This window comes from Erinaceus europaeus, chromosome 12 (genome assembly GCF_950295315.1).
Source record: "Erinaceus europaeus chromosome 12, mEriEur2.1, whole genome shotgun sequence".
Taxonomy (NCBI): domain Eukaryota; kingdom Metazoa; phylum Chordata; class Mammalia; order Eulipotyphla; family Erinaceidae; genus Erinaceus; species Erinaceus europaeus.
The window spans coordinates 61,015,913-61,035,120 of NC_080173.1; the positions used below are offsets into that span (position 1 = coordinate 61,015,913).

The window sequence follows — 19,208 nt, forward strand, 5'->3', positions numbered from 1 at the left end:
TAGTCTCACTTGAAGTTGCGCTCCTTCAGAATTGACTCTCAGTGTGTAACAAGACTGAAAGATAGATGCAGTATCCACTTGCCTTGGGCTTTGCCTTGGTGACTTGATTGGGCTGGGATTTTAGGTGATAATCCAGCAAGCTTTCTCCCACTCCTACTTTGAAGGACCACTAACTGTTATGATAGCATACCATTTTTGCAAACTATTGCAGGTCTGAATGAGCTCATAATGTAATGACTGATTTTTCTTAACCTATGTCTAGGTTTTTGTTTTGCCTACCTTCTACTAAAGAAAGGCTGCCCATACCTCACTAGCTCTGCACTTTACTGCAAACTAAGAGATCGTGATGACTCTGGCACTTAGCCAAAGCACAGCTTCTTGGTGCATTGTACCATAATCAGGTGTCTTTCTTTCTATGCAATAATACAAATTTCCTCTCCACAGTGTCTGGAGACATTGAAATGATAACCACTCATAGGCAGGGAATTATGAATTTATAACTTAGTTGACCGTGTACCTTTTTCTCAGGAATTTTACCTAAGTTGCCTGACCCTTCCACTACGAATTATATCTAGTTTCGTATGTTTTCTTCTAAATTTTGGTATGGCAAGATGCTTTGTGGCCAAAGAAAGAGCCTTTGTAATCTCAGAGAAAATTATTTAACTACTCTGTTTGTAATGACAATTCTAAGACTTGATTAATAAGCATAGAAAAACAAGAAGTACATGATTTATTAAAATGGGATACTCCAGGGGCCTTGCAGTGACACATCTAGACCTGAGTTTGAGCCCCCGCTCCACACCTGCAAGGAGAATACTTCATGAGCAGTGAAGCAGACCTGCAGGTGTCTGTCTTTCTCCCTTCCTATCTCAATATTTCTCTGTCCTGTCAAATGAAGATAGAAAGGAAAATCAAATAAAACGGGATATCTCAGCGACCACTGGGCAGTGGTGTACTTCATTCAGTAAGCACATTGCCAGGCACAAGCCCAGGCTCAAGTCCTTACCTGCAGAGGCTTTATAAGCAGGGAAGCAGTGTTGCAAGTGTCTCTCTCTCTTTCTCTCTCTATCTCTCCCTCTCTCCCTCTCTCTCTTCCCCCCTACTTCTCCCCCTTCTCTATCTAAATTTATCTTATAATTTTACTCTGTCCTATCAAATTAAAATAATGGTTTTTTTGTAAAAAAATGAGTTGCTTCAGATTATGTTTTCTCTCTATAAAAGAAATGTGTGTTGTATATTTAATAAATGCTGAATGACTTACACTGGGTCTGTTTGTGGTTTGTGGCTTCCAGGTCTCTTTTATTTGCAAGTCTCCACCAACCTAATTCATGGACTTGACTATAAAATAGAATTCTAGGCACACTCAATGTAGAACCAAGTGCAATGTAGTCTTAGGAAGGTTCAATATAGGTATTTAAACTAATTAGAACTAATTTCTGTTCTTTTACAAATTATCTTTGATGTTAAGCTGTATTTGGGGGCAGACAAAAATATAGAGACCTATATTTTCCTAGGATCACATGAAGAGAAAGAAAATGTTATCTTCAAGTAAATTCCATACTAACCCATGGCATCTCTAAACATGAAAGTTCCAGTCACTGTCATATGAATAGAATTATGTAGATGATCAAATACCTCATCAGTTTATTATAATACTATCAGTAGAGTAGCTAAAATTTAGCACTGGATAAGTGAAGTCTAAAGGTCTCCTGCAATAAAAGTGGAGTTAAAACTTTGTGTATAAAGTCATGAAAACACAAGTGCTAAGATGATAGAGTCTTTAGAGAATCCCTGTGCAAGGATGCCATGCAAACTGTGTCATTTAACAATTTGCTAAGAACTCTGAGAATGCCAGCAATGTAAGTTCCTAGGCAAGGGGGTTGGGGGGTGAGGGAAGAAACAAAGCTTGCTTTAATTGTTAGAGTTATAATTGTTTTTTGGTTTTTTTTTTGGCTTATGCTTGCTGATTTGGAAAAGAAGATGATCCTATATAATACTGAAATTAAAGGGCATGTGGGAAACAGAACTACTGAGCCAACAGTAGACACTCCAGGGACAACAATGTAGAACTAGTGCTTTAGAAGTTACACATGACTCCTCAAGGTATATTTTTCCACAGGGATGGAGGCACCATTTGGAACTTACTAATACAGTAGCACTCTTCTAACAGTTGTTTCACTTACTTTCCCTACCTCTAGATTTCTGGATAGACAATAAGATCTTTGAGTACAGAAATAGCTGTTTCACTTTGCTTACTGGCCCTAGGATAATGTTTAGTAGCTACTCAAATAGCAGCTAAATGAATAAGTACAAGATTACTAGGTATGATCTTCCTATTGACACACCCAGAAGATTAAACATGTCCAAATAAAGAGGTACAGTTTGGTTACATTAAATAATATTGTAGTATTTAACATAAGCCAAATCATTACCTTAGTTCATCATTTTTGATGGTTATAGATGTCTGTAGGTCCCCACTGGCCCTTCCTGAAAACACTAGAGTATTTCCTTATTAAGGGGTGACTGTCATGGTGTGGCCGCTAGTAATGTGTACAGCAGATGTGTTTTTGTTTTCAACAGGGCAAATGTTCCAGGCTGACTGTAGCAAGGGAGAGAGACTGTGGCAATAAAGATTCCCTAAGTACTGTAGTACTCAGTGTACTGAGTCAGGATTGGAGGGTAAATGTATAGCAATGCCACCCACCAGGTGCGTTACCTCACTAGTCCTGAAAACTCAGGATTTTAAGACAGAAGAAGCACCAAGTTTTTTCTACAGGTAAGTTATTCACACTGATTAATTTAAAGTTAGTGAGGTAAGCAGTTCCAGTAGAGGATCACTTCCCTTAAATGTGTTCTTATTCACAGTGCAAGTCTTGGCCTACTTCCTTGACTGAGATTCCTCACCCAGAATCCCCATTTCAACTGCCTACCTATCAAACCTGCTTCCAAGCTGGACTTAAGCAAGACGAAGCAAGAAAAGCTTATTTAGTTCTCATCACTCACTTGACTTGAGGCAACATTTTTAAAAGCTTTAGAATATGCATTCACCCTTCAGTTTCTTGTTATTGTTGCTGTTTTCTGTGATAAGACAAAGAGAGACTGAGAGAGAAGGAGGAAATAAGAGAAAAAGAGAGACACCTGCAGCCTTGCTTCACTACTCATGAAACATCCCTTTTGTAGGTGGGGAGTGGGGGTTTGAAACCAGGTCTTTGAGCATGCCAATGTGTGCTCTCTACTGGTGTGCCACTGCCCAGCCCCTATCTGGTGCTTCTTATGAGTCTGGCTTCTGCCTGACAAAAGGCTGGACACCACCGTGAATCCTGAGGTGAATGAAACCTCTGGTTCCAGCTCTCAAGGAGCTAATGGTCTAGTGAAGCAAACACAGTGGAACAAGCTGTTGGAGGGGCAAGAGTTTCCGAAAAGTCAGAGGGTGGTAGAGGGTGTAACACTGCAAGTCCTAGCCAAGTTTGGGTGAGGGCAGTCAGAGAAAAATGTCCTGGAGATATCTGAATGAAGGCTGGGGAGGGGGGATTCACAAAAAATCACCCTGACATAGAGAATAGCAGTGGTGCTAAAGAACTACCAAAAGAGAGTGGCTGGAGCAGTGACAGTGAAGGAGTGACAGCTAATCTGTGGAGAGAGAAGTGGGCATCCCTGGGGGAGTCTGAGAGCCAAGGCAAGGAATTTGGATTTCGAAGGATTTTAGGTTGAGGAATGACCTGAAAAGTTTTATTCATTCTTAACATCTATAGCCTCCCATTATCCACCCCCCTCCCGCATACACACCCAATCCCAAAGTCAGGTAGGATGCAGAGTATCCTACACTCACATTTAAGTTCCACAGTGAAGCATCAGTCTCTGAAATTTAATCAGAAAGAAGGGAGGACAGAGAACATCTCTTTACTGTTACCCATTTCTCATTGAACATGCTTGCTTTTTTAAAAAAGATTTTAAAAAACTTATATCTATTCTCCCTTTTGTTGCCCTTGTTTTTTTATTGTTGTTGTTGTTATTGATGTCATCATTGTTAGGACAGAGAGAAATGGAGAGAGGAGGGGAAGACAGAGAGGGGGAGAGAAAGAGACATCTGCAGACCTGCTTCATGCTTGTGAAGCGACTCCCCTGCAGGTGGGAAGCCAGGGGCTCAAACCAGGATCCTTACACAGGTACTTGAGCTTTGTGCCACCTGCGCTTATCCCGGTGCACTGCCGCCCGACTCTTTGATCATGCTTTCTAATGTATCTGTGTCAAGCAGTTTCTCTTCAGGGGCCAGAGAAGGAAAGAAAAAAGGAAAGACATAAAAAAAAATCTGACAAAAGCCAGACCTTCCACCTTCTGCATCCCACAATGACCTTGGGTCCATACTCCCAGAGGGTTAAAGAATAGGAAAGCTATCATAGGAGGGGATGGGTTACAGAGAGCTGGTGGTGGGAATTGTGTGGATTTGTACCCCTCTTGTCTTATGGTTTTGTCAATGTTTCTTTTTTATAAATAATTTTTTTGAAAAAACTTCTTTCTCCAAAGTATTTTTTTCTGCTTTAATTCCTGACTATAAAAAGAGAATATATTGTATTTGAGAAAAAGAATCGTGTTACTCAGGTTTACAGAGTCTCAAGCCAACAAAATGAGAGGGCTTCAGAAAAATTATACTACTAATATATGAATGTATATTTGTGTGTACATACTCAGATAGATGTACTCTGTGCTTTATTTCACAAACTGAAAAATGAAGCAATAACTAAGCAACAGGAGAGTGACTCTCTAAGTTCTCTGGATAATATGCCAGGACTAGTGGTAGACAGTGACTACAGAAAGGTGAGGTGGATTCATCCCCTGGGGAATAAGTCTAGTGAGGACATGGAGTACATACACAGTATATACTAATGAGACAATGTGATTTTTTTTTTTTCACTTTCAGCATCTTTTTTTTTTTTAATTTTTTATTTAAGAAAGGATTAGTGAACAAAAGCATAAGGTAGGAGGGGTACAACTCCACACAATTCCCAACACCCAATCCCCATAACCCACCCCCTCCCATGGTAGCTTTCCCATTCTCTAGCCCTCTGGGAGCATGGACCCAGGGTCGTTGAGGGTTGCAGAAGGTAGAAGGTCTGGCTTCTGTAATTGCTTCCCCGCTGAACAAGGGCGTTGACTGGTCGGTCCATACCCCCAGTCTGCCTCTCTCTTTCCCTAGTAGGGTGTGACTCTGGGGAAGCTGAGCTCCAGGACACATTGGTGGGGTCTTCAATCCAGGGAAGCCTAGCCAGCATCCTGGTGGCATCTGGAACCTGGTGATTGAAAAGAGAGTTAACATATGAAGCCAAACAATTTGTTGAGCAATCATGGATCCCAAGCTTGGAATACTGGAGAGGAAGTGTTAGGGAGGTACTCACTGCAAACTCTAGTGTAGTCCTGCTTTCAGGTATATATTTTGCAGTAGTTTATAGATACGTGTGCACATAAGCTCTCTCTCACAGAAACTGGTGTATATCTAGGTTATGGGACTTTGTTAGAAAGTGAACTACCTGAGATGAAATTAGAGTGTACTATTAAAGGAAAGGTCTCACCCGAGTAACGAAGCTGAAGGGTTGTCATTCCACACGTGAAGTCTCTGGATACATTCTGAGGTAAAGCATGTTGAGGTAGCAATCGTTGCTTTGGTTAGGTTGTAATCGGCAGATGCAATGTTATTTGGTTTGGATTGGGAGATGCATACGGGAAAGTGGGCCCTATCCAAGGGTTCCAGGACTGGGGGAAGTAGGGGCTCTATAGTGAAGATGTGAGGTTCCTGCTGTCTTAGGGTTCAAAAAGACAATCAATAGTTAATATTATCATCACATTATTTGTTAATTGGGTTAACTTTGAAAAGTCCCTTTGTTATGGTTTGCTGGACAGTACCCAGTATCTTGTATATAGCTGTGCGAGACAATGTGATTATCATTATATGGAAGGAAAAGATATATTGTTTTGGAGTTTGTGGCTAAGGGATAATTGTTCTGCAAAGTTCCTAATTTTCCTAATTTCAGAGTAGTTGAGGGTGAAGAAAATGCATGACTTCTCAGTTTCCCTTGCAGTGTGGTATGGCAGTGAGGCTAAATTCCGGCCAAGGTCATATGAGCTTGAATAGTATATTGCCCTTACAGCACAAGACATGAATAAGAAAAGTTACAAACTGTCTTCTCCTCATTCCCTTCAATGCAGCTGGGATATAACTAACTGCCTTGGATTCAATGATGAAAGCTGAGATTAGAGATGATGAAATATCTTGACCACCCTGTTTCAGGAAAAAGGAAGTAAACTTCTTAATATAGTTATAAGATTTTTTAAAAATCAGTTTGACCAGTAGCAACTAATGAATAGTTCAAAGAGAAGTGTTCCTTTGGACTAGTGGGTCAAAAGTTTATAGAGGAGGAGACATTGGAGCTAATTCTGTAGGGGTGGGGTAGGATTTCAGCACAGACACATGTGGAGAAGGCATTATAAGGAGAGACATATACATAAATGATGCAGTCAGGAAATTATGCCGTGTTGATGGCCGAACTCAATATCTTAAAAGGCTCTCAGGAACCAGAAGAGAACAACTAAAGAGAGAAAAACATAAATTGGAGATCAAAGATTAGTTTTGAATTCCCAACCTCCCTCATTGGAGGACTACTAAAGGCAGGTTATTTGCCTCTCTAGGCCTCAAACTCACAATCAACAAACTGGAGATGATAAGGCACACATGGTTAAGTGTATGAATCGCCATGCATAACGACCTAGGTTCAAATCCCCAGTCTCTACCTGCAAGAGGAAAGCTTCACATGTGGTAAAGCAGTGGTGCATGTGTCTCTCTGTCTCTTTCTCTAATCCCCTTCTCTCTCAGTTTTCCTCTATCAAGTAAAATAAAGTTAGACAACAACAACAATAATAATAAACCCTTTGGTACTCAATGGGCATTTCCTAATGTTAGGTCAATTTCTTTCTTTTTTGTTTTGTCATTAGAATTTCAACAAATGTTATTGTTAATATTGTGTGTCAACTTAATGGGCTCATGTATTCACTTATTTGATCAAACATTCTGAGTTTGCCTATTAGGTGTATTTGAAACCAACATTTGATTTAGTAGAATGAGTCAATCAGATGGTGCTGCCTCATGGGAGTAGGCCTCAGTCAGTTAGATGGAAATCCAAAGAGAAGACAAAGGCTGGCCATTCTGTAGGTAAGCAGGAACTCTCTCTGCCTGGCTGCTAGCTGAGCTATCAGTCTTAACCTACCTTCATTCAGATCTGAGCAGAAACACAGGTGGAGGGCAGTGGTAGATAGCATAATGATTATACAAACAGATTCTCATGCCTGAGGCTCCAAGGTCCCAGGTTCAATCCCCTGAACCACCATAAGCCAGAACTGAGCAGTGCTCTGGTAAAAAAGAAAAAGAAAAAGAAACAAACACAGGTGGCTATTTGTTTTTAATGCACTGGTCCTGAGGCTGAAACCATACCGTAGATTCTCTTGGGTCTCCAGTTCATTAACGGAAGACCTTGAAATGATCAGCTTGCATGATTATGTGAGCCAATTTCTTGTATTCTTTCTATATAAGTATGTATATGCATACACATACACACCATGTGCACATTCTGTGGCTCTTTTTATCTAGAAAATCCTGAATAATGTAGTAAGTCAGTCAAAAATGACTTCACACCAGAAAAGTCTACACACCAGAAAGATATTTAACTGAAGGAGTAAAGAAAGGAGGCAGGGCTGGGACAGAAGAGAAGAACTTTTCATTTGCAGACCAGAATCTCCCTGTAACAGATAAAGAGGTTAGTGGGGACTAGGGCAGCACAGCAAATCTAGTTTCTCTTATCTGTTCTCCCAGGTTCCTTTCTACTGGTTCATATAGGACAAAAATGATATTGAAGGACATACAGCATTTTTTGTTCTGTGTCAAATAGCTTATGAGGGACAGAATCTGTTTTTAAGTGGTCATGGGTTCTGTTTACCAGTGAGTGTAGATTTTACATTTTCCAAGGGAAAGTGAATAACATTCTTCATTAGGAGGCTGTATTTCAGACCTGCTATTGAGTAATTACTGAAAGCTTCTAAGTAGGAGTTTGCCCTCCACTACACTGCTTGGCTCATGTTCCCATTTCAGCTACTTTAAGCTCTTGTAAACAGCATTCATTTTCCATTACAAGCTAGGAAATGTGACAGTGCAGCAGTAGCCTGGGTCCCTGGGGAGGGCTGCCAGGGAGGCTGTTTCCTCAAGTCTCACTTCAGTTTGTGACTTGTTGGCCAGGCTGAGTAATCGCTGAATCTCTGTGTCTTCCCCCATCCTACTCTATTCCACTAACTTATAAAATAGCCAGTTGCCCGCTTGAGAACTAGCGGATCAACCAGATGTTTCCTGAGCAGAGACAACCAGCATTTCCCCTTGCACATCATCTTGTGAGAGAGAGGGCTGGTGGAGCACTCACCCAGGCTGACATCATTGGGCGAGGTAACCTGGGGAGAATTTCAAAGCAGAGCAACTTGGCCAAAGCGGAGCTCAGCTGGCAGCTATGTGCTGGGATTAACTGACCCAGATAACTAGGGAGAAGGAATCAGCGGTTTTAGCATGTTTATTCTCCAGGAGGAAGTAGACACTAGACCCCACAAAACCATGGTTGATAGGATACCACTGACTCCACACACATGGTTAGAAGATAGTGATGTACCACCAATTCTCACCCCAACTCCTTGTTCTCTTCAACTTTTTCTTGAGGTTAAAGTGGTACAAACTCAACTGATTACAATGAATATTAAAGTAATAATCACAATAACAAATCAACTCAAATTTCTTCTCCAGACAGCAAATGGGAATTCAAAATTTATATGTTGTAGTTGTCAGAATAGTCAAGATGTGTATTTGCATAGAAAAATAAAGAAAGAGGGGCCAGGTGGTGGCACACATAGTTGAGCACACCAGTTACAATGCACAAGGACCTGGGTTCAGGTCCTTGGTCCCCACCTGCAGGGGAAAAGCTTCTTGAGTTGTGAGTGGTGAAGCAGTGTGCCAAGTGTCTCTCTGTCTCTCTCCCTCTCTACCACTCCCTTCCTTCTCGATTTCTGGCTTTCTCTATTTAATAAATAAAGAAAATAATTTAATATATATATAGAAAAGTGCATTTGACTTTTCCAATAGCCCCATTTATATTTGAATAGTCTTTTTATGGCTACCAGTTTATCAAATTCAGGATCTTAAGAACTGGTAAGACAAAATAATTTTTTTAATACAGAGAAAAATTGAGAAGGAATTACCAACTTCGCCTTAGAAAGGTCATGAATTAAAACAGAATATATCATTATTGGGGATCGGGTGGTAGTGCAGCGGGTTAAACGCACGTGGCGCAAAGCGAAAGGATCATTGTAAGTATCCTGGTTTGAGCCTCCAGCTCACCCCCTGCATTGGAGTCACTTCACAAGCAGTGAAGCAGGTCTGTAAGTGTCTATCTTTCTCTCCCCCTCTCTGTCTTCCCCTCCTCTCTCCATTTCTCTCTATCCTATCCAACAGCGAATGGCTTCAACAACAATAATAATCACAACAAGGCTACACCAATAAGGGCAACAATAGGGGGCGGTGAAAGAATATATCATTATCACTATGATTTTATAAAGGAGTTTGATTTAATGTTCTCTGCCCATACTAGTGAAATAGCTCATTTGGAGAGTGTGCTGCTTTGTCATATGAATGACCCAGATTTGAGCCTGGCCACCACAGCATTAAAAGAAGTTTTGGTGCTATGGTCTCTTTCATTCTTTCTCTCTCTGCCTTCTTTGCCTCTTAAAACAAAACAAAACCAACCATGAAAAAAAAACAAAAAAACACTTCATCTGCTTAAAACTTTCCAAGAGCTTTTCTTCAAAACTATAATTAAATCCAAACTATTAGGACCTAAAACATTCCATATGGTCTAGGATCTGGCCTGTGCTTACTTTTCATGCTCTACCTCCAACTTGGATTATTCCTTTGCAGTCTTCTCCCTCTGTTCTTCCAACATACCTTGGTGTTGATATTTGCTGTTCTTAACATATGGAATGCCCACCCCTTAAGTCTGTATGCATATAGTACACTACCTAGAATTAAACAGCTTTCTGACATGACTTCAGATGATAGTTTCTATGGGAATCCACAGCCTGATGTAATCTCCTCTATGTGTGGGCTGGACAAGTGACTTGCTTCTAAAGGATAGAATATAGCAATATAGCACATCTAAGACTATGTTCTAAAAGACTGTGATTTTGTTCTTAATTACCTTCTCTCCTGGCTCTTCTCATTTGCTTGTTCAGATGATGAGTTTGTTTTTTGTGATTGCTTTGCAGAGAAGCTGATGTGTCAAAGAACTGGGGGTTAATTTCTGGTCAGTGGAAAGTGAGGAACTGAGTCCCCTAGCAATCTGAGAGGGATTCAGTTCTGCCAAGAATGTTCTGAGTGATATTGGAAGCAGGTTCTGTTAGGTTTTGCAATGACCACAGTCCCAGAGGACACCTTGATTGCCTTCTTGTTGACATGCTGGGCCAGAAATGTTGGGACAATTTAAGCCAGGATCTAGACACACCAAAATCAACTACTAAGGCTCAGTACCTGCTGGACAAGTCCACCAGCCTTTGTCTATTTGTTTGCTTTTCCTTTTTCCTTTCTTTTTCTGAGAGAGGTATGGAGGGAGAGGGAGGGAGAGCTAGAGAGAGAGAGAGAGAGAGAGTCAGCTACTCTACTGTCTTGAAGATTCCCCCTTGTAGTTGAGGACTGTGGGTTTGAACACAGATCCTCAAGTATGGAGAAATGTGTTCTTTACTGGGAATGCCACTGTCCTGCCCCAATAATAGTTGTTTTAAGTCAAATCCTAGGGTGTTTTGTTATAAACTGACAAATAACTAATAAAAAACAGTTTTCCTTTAATTCCATCACTACTTAAATGTCTCCTACTCTGAAGCAGTTTTCTCTTCAAAATAAAACAAGCAAAAACTTTATCTTTCTCTTTAACCATCCATATTTTCTTCATAGAAACATTCACTACTAAAACAACAAGGGCAACAAAAGGGAAAATAAATAAATATAAGAAAAACATCTTTAAAAAAGTTTAAAAAGAAATATTCACTACTTACAGTTATACATTCATTTATTAGATGACTTCCCTTTTTATTTTTTTATTTTATTCTTTTTTTTTAATTTAAGAAAGGATAAATTAACAAAACCATAGGGTAGGAGGGGTACAAGTCCACACAATTCCCACCACCCCCTGATATCTCCATATCCAACCCCCTCCCCTGATAGCTTTCCCATTCTCTATCCCTCTGGGAGCATGGACCCAGGGTCATTGTGGGTTGCAAAAGGTGGAAGGTCTGGCTTCTGTAATTGCTTCCCCGCTGAACATGGGCGTTGACTGGTCAGTCCATACTCCCAGTCTGCCTCTCTCTTTCCCTAGTAGGGTGGGTCTCTGGGGAAGCTGAGCTCCAGGACACAATGGTGGGGTCTTCAGTCCAGGAAAGCCTGGCCGGCATCCTGATGACATCTGGAACCTGGTGAATGAAAAGAGAGTTAACATGCAAAGCCAAACAAATTGTTGAGCAATCATGGACCCAAAGCTTGGAATAGTGGAGAGGAAGTGTTAGGGGGGTACTCACTGCAAACTCTAGTGTACTTCTGCTTTCAGGTATATGTTTTGTAGTGAACATATGCTCTCTCTCACAGAAACTGGTGTATATCTAGGTTTTGGGACTTTGTTAGAAAGTGAAACACCTGGGATGGAATTAGAGTATACTATGAAAGGAAAGGTCTCACCCGAGTAATAAAGCTGAAAGGTTGTCATTCCACATGTGAACTGTCCTGCCCCAATAATTGTTGTTTTAAGTCAAATCCTAGGGTGTTTTGTTATAAATTGATAAATAACTAATAAAAAAACAGTTTTCCTTTAATTACATCACTACTTAAATGTCTCCTACACTGAAGCAGTTTTCTCTTCAAAATAAAACAATCAAAAACTTTATCTTTCTCTTTAACTATCCATATTTTCTTCATAGAAATATTCACTACTAAAACAACAAGGGCAACAAAAGGGAAAATAAATAAATGTAAGAAAAAAATCTTTAAAAAAGCTTTAAAAAAAGAAATATTCACTACTTATAGTTATACACTCATTAGATGACTTCCCTTTTCATCTCAAGGCAGAATAACTGCCTCTGGTTTATGTTTCATGTGAGGGTGGGAGGAAGGTAAGTGTTGGTTATTTGACTTTGATATTGTTTTCTCTTACCAGATATTCCATAGCTGAAATCCCACTGAACATAGATTATTTTTGGCCTCAGGCATTAAAACTGCATTCTCCCACATGAGTTCTGACCTCCACTTTCTTTAGAATTTTAACTAACCTATTTTCTATTTGTTTCTGGACCTCAGAGTGTACCAATTCTTACGTTATAATCTTTATGTTGTAATTAAGTGTATTGACCAGTGTATGTTTACACTTTATATGCATATATGTATATACAATCACCTTAACTTCCACCTTAAAACCATGATTTCTGCTTCTTTTTTTCGTTAATCATTGAAATGTTTTTAAATATAATTATATTCCCCTTTGTTTTCCTTCCTTAGTTCAGCCTCCCCTCTAGTCCTTAAATAATTGTTGTCTACAGTAATCGTGGGCTCACTTATCAAAATAAACTGTCTCCTCTGTTTTGGTTGCCTCAGTGAGAGTTTGCTCAGTAAACTATAGTGGAGTGAGGCCATTACTTCTAACCCACCCACTTTTTATTCTGCCATAATGCTATCTATATCTGTTACCTCCACATTTTTAAGAATTTGTACTTTTTATTTCATTTTACATTTTGATTATGATAGAGACAGAAGAGAGAGAGAGAGAGGAAATAGAGACATCTGTAGTCTGCTCAACCATTCATGAAGCTTTCCCCCTGCAGGTAGAGACTAAGGATTTGAATGCTTTGGCTTCTTTTTTTTTTTTTTTAATGAAATACTTAGCCCACTGGTTCATAACAATCTATGTTCTTTCCACCTCTCATCTACTCTTCAGATTTACTTAGCAACAACTTGCCTTTTACTTCTTTTTCTTCTAGCGTTTGCCCTTCTTCTGTAGCCAGTCAACAGTGTCAGGTTGAGCCTGATGTAAAGTTTCGAGACCTCCTTTGAATCTGGAGAGGTGGCAGTCATTGACTATGTGGGACATAGTCTGTCTGTAGCCGCAGGGGCAGTTCGGGTCGTCTCTGGCTCCCCAGCGATGAAACATAGCAGCACACCGGCCATGGCCTGTTTGATAGCGATTGAGGAGGGCCCATTCATAACGTGCTAGGTCAAAGCCGGGTTGACGCTTACAGAGGTCTGTGATGAGGTGTTTGTTCTTTACCTCAGCTGACTGCCAACTCTGTTTCCAAGAGTCTGGAACAGAGAAGTTCAGTGTAGGCATAGGGGACCAGATTGGGTGACAAGACGCCAAGCATTGGACAGGGTGGGCGAAGATATCCGCATATATTGGCAGGTCCGGTAGAGCGTAGACGTGGGAAATGAACTTAGATGATGCCGCATCCCGACAAATATCTGGCGGGGCGATGTTGCTAAGAACTGGCAGCCACGGAACGGGGGTGGAACGGATGGTTCCAGAAATGATCCTCATGGAGGCATATAATTTGGAATCGACCAAGTAGACATGGGGGCTATGGAACCATACTGGGGCACAGTATTCTGCAGTAGAATAGAATAATGCCAGAGATGATGATCGTAGTGTGGAAGCGCTCGCACCCCATGAGGAGCTGGCCAGTCTTGCAATGATGTTATTCCTCGCGTCCACCTTTGCTGCAGTTTTTATGAGATGTTTGTGAAATGACAGAGTGCGATCGAGAGTAACGCCAAGATAGACTGGCTGGGCTTCATGCCGGGTTCTCGTATCGCCAAGCTGCACATTAAGCTCATGTGAGGCCGAGGCATGGTGTAGATGGAAAACAGATGATACCGTTTTTGCAGTGCTAGGGATTAGTTGCCATTTTTTACAGTAATCAGATATCAGAGACATGTCTTTCGTGAGTGTTTCCTCAAGGATGTCGAACTTGGATGCCTGAGTTGCACAGCAGATGTCATCGGCGTAGATGAACTTCCTTGAAGAAGTTTCTGGGAGGTCATTGATGTAAATATTAAATAGCGTAGGAGCCAGAACAGAGCCCTGGGGGAGGCCACTTGAGACAAGCCTTTTACTAATGTACATGATCATTAACTAAAATAAAATTTTGGTGGTTTCAACTCTTTATATATTTTTGTAGTGTATATTTGAATGTGTAGCACATAAAGGTTTAACAGTTTAAATTGACAATCTTCTGGTTTGATACTAGTCATTTATGGTTTCTTCTATGCATAGAAGGTTGTTTTCCTAATTATTAATTCACTGGAGAATATACTGTGTTCCTTTTTTCACTATAAGCACATTTTCTTTACAAACTGGTATTATGTTATTCATTCATTCAATAACTATTTATCTGTGCTCAACACTGTGCTGAGAGCCAAGCCAGACATGGTTGTCCTTGACCTCATAAAACTTACACTATAATACTCCCATTCCATTTCAGGTGGAGTTGTACCCCTCCTACCCTATGGTTTTATTAATTAATCCTTTCTTAAATAAAAAAATAAAAACAAAACAAAACAAAAAAAACTTACACTATAGAAGTATTTTAATAATTATTTGTAAATTATTTATTTTATGTATAATTGTCAGTGATTACCTAGTCAGAATTTTAATTATTATTATTTTTTAAATACAGCTCTTGATAAAGCACAAACAACACAATATTAATCATGATATCCGGGTGGTGGTAAAGAGTTTTCCATGTACAGTTCTTTAATTTTCCTTTACATTTTCCATAATAAAGTGCTGAGGGAAATTTTCCTATTCTCCACAATTGGTATATCTTATTGTTCTCAGTCATGGGACCGTACATATCAATTTTATTTTTTAAGCACCCTTTAAATTTGTTCCTGTTTGTATTTACTCATTCATTCACTTTGGACAGAGACAGAGAGAAATTGAGAGAAGAGGGGGAGATGCAGGGAGAAAGAGACACCTACAGTACTGCTTCACTGCTCGTGAAGCTTCCCCTTGCAGATAGGTGCCAGGAGATTGAATATGAGTCCTTGTGTACTGTAACATGTACACTCTTCTCAGTGTGCAAGTCACTTCCAAGCCCCTCTTAAACTTTTACTTATTTATTTGACAGAACAGAGAGAAATTGAGTTGGAAAGGGACATAGAGTGGGAAAGAGAGAGACAGACACCTGGAGCGCTGCTTGCAGACAGGGGCTTAAACCAGAGTCCTTGTGCACTGTAATGTAACAGTTCAGGGTGTTGGGCAATAGTGCAGCGGGTTAAGTACAGGGGGCACAAAGCACAAGGACTGACGTAAGGATCCTGGTTCAAGCCCCCAGCTCTCCATCTGCGGGGTGGTGGGCATTGCTTCACAAGTGATAAAGCAGGTCTGCAGGTGTCTATCGTTCTCTCCCCCTCTCTGTCTTCCCCTCCTCTCTTCATTTCTCTCTGTCCTATCCAATATGACATCAGTAATAACAACAATAATAACTACAACAAAGGCAACAAAAAGGAATAAATAAATAATAAAATAAAATAAAAACGTATCAGTTCAACCAAGTGTGCCACTACCCAGTCCCTTAAACTCTTTAGATTGTTTTAATTTATTTTTTTTTATGACTTTCTGGATACCACATCCTCTTTCTCCCAGACATCTTGTGAGAAATTCTAACACAATAGAAATAACTCCAGCATCAGAAAAGGATTAGCTCTCAAACCCACACCTAGCACTGCTGGCTCTGTGCCCCAAAATGTGCCACTTAATGTTTCTGAGCCTTTCTAATTCCTGAAGGAGAAGTAAATCATATTCATGCCTCACATTGTGAAAATGAAATAAAATTATGTCTATGCATAATTTCTTAGCATATTTTAAACATGTCTTAACACTTTTCCAATATTTTATCCACTTATCTACCATACACATAGCTCTTATTTCCCTCCATATAATTCTGACTTCAGTCATGCTATTTTCTCTTACCTTTTAAAAAATAAATTCTTTCTTTCGTTTTTTTCTTCTTTTTTGGTATTTTGTTTTATTTATTTATTTATTTATTTATTTATTCTTTAGGGCCAAACAAATCTTCAGGACATTAAATATCTTAGAAAGTTAAATCCATAGCACATTATTAGATTCTTTGATGTAGCAAATTCTATAACAGAGGATATGAATTCATCCATAAACTTCAAGTTTCCTTTTTTGTTACAGGTAAGATGAATGTTAAGGAAGTGCCACTCCTATCCTGAACAGGTGGTCTATATTTTCCGTTATGTTGTAAATGCTTTATTGGCAATTCCCATCTCAACATATTGTGCTTTCTATTGTTTGTGTGTCCTGATTGCCCTGTCTACAATGTTATCTTTCTCCTTATAACTTGCTAATGGTCCATGTCTCAATCAAGAGTGAATTCAATACTATATACTGCTGTGAAAATCCTCTGAATTCTTTCCTCTATCTTTCATTCATGATGCTCCACTAACTACATCAGATCTCACATTGGCTTACATAGGTGAGCACGAGGTGGTGAATACCATACAGCTGGAGAAAACCATACTTCCATCTTTTAATAACCATATTCTTTGGACTGGAAACACCAGTATACATTTGGTGGGACAATTTCTGTATGCCTAAAGTGGTGAATGATTGCAGTTTATCATCCTCAGAACTCAGTTTCTTCTTTCCTGAAATGAGGGAGATAGTCAACTGATTTAAATGCTTACTTTCATGCTTAGCTTTCATTCGTATTATGTAGCCACAATTAAGAGCGTGTGCTCATTTTGACTATTTACTCACATACCATGTATAGTAAAAGACTTATTGACGACAGCTGATCATGGATCTGAAAGACAATGAACTTTCTGATAATAAATAATAACTAAATAATAATAATAATAAAATAATAAAAATTATTTTCAATGGCCAAAATCAAACCAAGAAGCGACTCTTGTGCACTACAGTAAATTCAAGAAACCCAGACATACTCAACATAAGAAGTCTACCGTCCTCTGACGCTCTTTGCATTCTCAAGATATCACCATCGTAAACTATATATATGTGGTGTGATTTTGTTTTCATATTATAAAGTCTGTCCTGCAGCCTTCTTTTCCTTCCCTTAACCCTCAATAAAATTTTGATAACCTTATATCTGGTATGTTTATATTTAATGTACATGTTTTATTCTTTGTAGTAGTATTCCACATCTTGTTTAATAAATCTTTCATAGCAGGTATTTACTTGGCTTTCCATTCTTCTTTGATTAATAATTTGGTAGTATTTTTTCCTGTATATATGTCTCTGAGTCTTCATTAAAGATTTGCTGTCTGTCAATCTTAAAAAATGTATTTCTTGTGTCATGGATCATATACAATTTAAATTATGAAACAAACATCCATAATGCATGGAATGTGAAAAAGTTCAAACTGGAGAGCAAAAAAGCTGCAAGGTGGGGAAAGTCACAGAAAAAAAACAAAAGGTGCCAAAAAACATGTCACATTTCTTTGTTTTTTCCCAAGAAGTCTCAGCATTTTGACCCTTTGTATGAGCTCTAATGATACATTCCAGCTCCTTCCAAGAGACCACAAGCTATTTGTCAGTCTGTCTCTTTATCTTTCCTCTTGTCCCTTCAGTCATGAAGTCCCCAGAGGTAAAACACTCATTATTAATCTTACTACAAGAATCCCTGAAAACCAATGTTTGCTGCCCTTTGGTTCTTTATTTTAATGACTCCTCACCACACACAGACCCCTTATTGTGCTATTCACAATTTACCAGATGAAACCAAAGGATTAATTCAACTGCAGTCAGAGAAAACAAATTCTCTACAATTCCACACAGACACACAAACACAAACACACACACATTAACCCTCCTAGTTCCACCGGCAACTATAACTTAAAATTAAATGAACATGACATGAGATATTTCTAAAAATCTATCCTCTTGCCATCAGCTATATTAAAGGCACAAATGTGCAGTTGCATTTAATGGTGTTTATTTTGAAGCATGCGATGTTTACCCATGAAACCCTATTATGCATCTCTCACCTTACAGTGAACAAAAAGGCATTGTAACTTCATGTAGTCTGAATGCTTGCGTAAATTTAGGTCGGCACTCAAATGAGAAAAATACTTGAGTATCAGTCATCTTGGAATCTAAGGAACTTATTCATGGAGCATGTGGGGCTCTATTCATAAATGATTTATGTCTTTGCATAAAGGGGAATGGGAGTTATGTATGTTGCTCCCAGAACCATCGACTGCCTCTTCTGAGTAATTTATACAAGATCAATATTTATCAAAGTGAGCCAAGAATTGTGCCATAGCTCTCTAAGAGCCAACTACTTCATTTACAGTTCCTTCACCCATGGAAGGGAGCATGACAGATTGAAATGTTTGTGTTAAAGCTACTTAAAGTGGTTCTCCTTTAATTCCTGTTACTTTACATACAGTGTAATACTTTGGCAAAAATTTCAGATCTCTGTCATGATGTTACTTGAATTAAACATAACAGATCATTTAAAATATTGAGCTGGAAATGAAATAGGAAGAAGAGACCAATCTTGTCACTATTTCCAAAGAGAAAGCACAACTGCCTGCTCTATTTGTTCTCTTAACACAGATTAACTGAGCACCATTTAGGGGTTTCACATTGAATGAAGGTACTGTTATTACCTGAAATGGTCTCCCAGACATATGTCTAAACAATTATAATGATACAAATTAGAATGTTATGTTCTATATTAAAGTTGGAATACATGTGTTTTGGAGATGCAAAGAAAGGATCAGATATTTTTGCCAAGACAAGTTTAGAAAAAAAACAAGAGTATGTAGGGATTAAGTAAGCAGATAGAGAATGGGAAGAGATATGAAAGATCTTCTGATTATAGAAATTGTTACCATTATAGATCAGAGTACTTTCTCAATGTTGGTGAATGAATCTGACATTTCCCACAGTAATAAAATTATATACTATCCTATGTACTTATTCACTGAGGTTTTACAGTATTTTGTAAGCACAGTGAGTCTCATAGATTTTGTTTAAATGTGGTTTTAGAGATAGAACTCAGTGTCTTGCTTAAGTGCTCTGTTACTGAGCTACAAAGTGGTC

At 39.1% G+C, this 19,208-nt stretch overlaps 1 pseudogene; it reads left to right on the forward strand.

Moving 5' to 3' along the window:
* LOC132541974 (phosphatidylcholine transfer protein-like) overlaps positions 1 to 19,208 on the forward strand; it is a 38,151-nt pseudogene that overhangs the window by 11,244 nt on the left and 7,699 nt on the right.